Raw genomic sequence first — 2,691 nt, forward strand, 5'->3', positions numbered from 1 at the left:
TGCTGTACTGCTTACTTAATCAGTTAGAAATTTTTTAAAATGTGGATGTTACACACAGCCCCACTTTACTAATTAAATATGTAAGATGAATGTTAAAATTCAAAATAACATCTATCTCCTCATGCTTATTTGCATGTGTGTTTATAAAGAAGACCATTATATGACCAAAATCCAAACATGAAAAGTATCTTTGATTTGCAGCTGTGACCACTGTGGAACCAAGTGGTTCTCTACTCTGCTTGTCAGAGACAGTTTTCCCCAAGCCATTGTTCAAACTGGGCTCTCATACACCATTTAGAGATTCACTGGATCTGTCCAACAGCTGCTAGTGTTTTCCAGCCATGACCAGCTATGCAGACCACTCTTGCAGCTGCGATTCAGAGCGTTTTTTAAAAATCTGTTTGGCATGGGTGAACCTGGAGGACATTATGTTGAGTGAAGCAAGCCAGACACAAAAGGAAAAATATTGTATGGTTGCCCTATTATGAACTAAATACATTATGTGAAATATAAATATATTATGTGAAATATGTATATGAGAAGAATTGTATATATAAGAACATTTTTCCTTGGAGCTGAACAAATGTAAGTTAATACTCCACAATGTTAATATCAGACAAAAAAACCCACATCGTACTAAGTGAAGGAGACCAGATAAAGAGTACTACATATTGTATGGTTCCATTTATATAAAATGTAAATATAAACCAATTCATAAAGATGAGAGATTAATTGTTATGTAGGTCTGAGGAAGGAATGCTAAGGGGTTTGTAGTCTTTCTTTTTGGAGTAATGAAATCGTTCTAGAATTTTTAAGATGATGAATGTACAACATTGTGATTATACTAAAAGCCGTTGATTTATACTTTGGCTTGAATAGCCAGAAACAGCAGGTATGCACAGTGCAATTGAGAGATTGAAAGGTGAGATTGAGAGATTGAGAGGTGAGGAATTTTCTTGTTTGTTTCTTTGTTTATTATTATTAATATTGAAATAATGAAAATGCTGTAATAATGATTGAAGTGATGAATGCACAACTATGTGATTATAGCAAATTCCTTTGGTTGTATACCTTGGAGGAATTGTATGCTTTATTAATATGTTATCAATAAAATTGATCTTTAAAAAAAATATTTTGCCTTCTAAATTTGTAGTTACTTCAGTTCTCCATTCAGTAGGAGCTTGGGTGTCTGTTGCCTACAACTGTAGAGAAGGACTGGGTTAATATGAACATTTCACCAAAGCAGGCAGTTGCTTATGGTTCAGGGTCTTCATTTAAATTTGTATATGTGAGTTCTGGTTGTCTATTGATGCATAACACATCACCCCACACTTAGTGTTATAAACCAGCAACAATCATTATTATTATTATCATCATCATCATCATCATTACTATCAATCACATTTCTGGGATTAACTAGGTTCAGCTAGGCAGTACTTACTCAGAGTTTCTCATTCAGTTGCATTTAGGTGGTTTCTGGGGGCTGGACTCATCTCAAAAACTTCCTCCTTTGCATGCCTGGTGGTTGAAGCTGGCAGTTGGATGGGACCTCAGTCAGAACCATTTGTCACAACATCTACATGGGGCCTTTCTATGCAGGCTGGGCTTCCTCATAGCATGGCAGTTAGATTCCAAGAGAAATCATGCCAGAGAGAACCAGATGTAAGCTTTTTATACTATTGATCTATGCAGTCATAGAGGTCTACCCAGGTTCAAGGGGAGAGGGAACATAGATTTCACCTATTGATGAATGAGTGGCAAGGTACATTGGCATGAGAGATACTGTTATGGCTATCCTTGGAAAATACAGTATTACACAATATGTAACTTTTTATAATTACACAAATAATATATATTCATTCTAAAAAAATTTAAAATACATATAATCAATAGTTGCTTTTTAACTTTAAACAAGATTTATAACTTCTAACGAAGATAGAAGCATAGTCAGCTTTGGACTGTTTCTTATCTTTATGGAAGCCATATTTTCTAATCCCAACATTAAGCTCTATTGACATTTGTCAATAGACCTTCCAGATGTAAAAGACAGTCTGAGAGATAGTCTGAGTGCTTAAATATTGAGAATTCTATGCATTTTGATGGTTAATGGAGGTTCTACAAGACAAAATATATAAAATCAGAACTATCTCAGGAAACTCATTATGTGTTTCTCCTATTTATAGGATGTCGTAGAGTTCCATTCCTTTCTAAAACTTGACTTAAAGCAGAACTTTATGCCACTTAGCCTTTCTTCCCTTTGATATGTTTCCTTTCCTGATGCATTTATAAATGCATTTTCAGAGTTGCTTTTATGCCTTTTCAAAATCTTCCACATATATTATCCCTATTTGATCCTCTGGGAGGCTGCCAGTCACTTGTAGTACCAAATAGACCAATTAAATAACTGTATTGTCATTTTAAATACTGATTTGCACAGTAGAGACTGAAAAATAAAATATGGTGAATTCATGCCATGGCAAACCACAAGGCCATTAAAAATGGTGTCAAAGAATGTGTATTATAAGGAGAAAAGGTACATAATATATTAATTTTAAAATATGATAGAAAACTTTATATATACTATGATGCCTTTTGTTTCTATTACATATTTGTATAGAAAAAAATGGCAATAGGTTAGAGAGATTATAGATGGTTTTATTTACTTCTTTATACTACCCTGTATTTTCCAGG

This window comes from Dasypus novemcinctus, chromosome X, assembly GCF_030445035.2.
Source record: "Dasypus novemcinctus isolate mDasNov1 chromosome X, mDasNov1.1.hap2, whole genome shotgun sequence".
NCBI classification, from domain to species: Eukaryota; Metazoa; Chordata; class Mammalia; order Cingulata; family Dasypodidae; genus Dasypus; species Dasypus novemcinctus.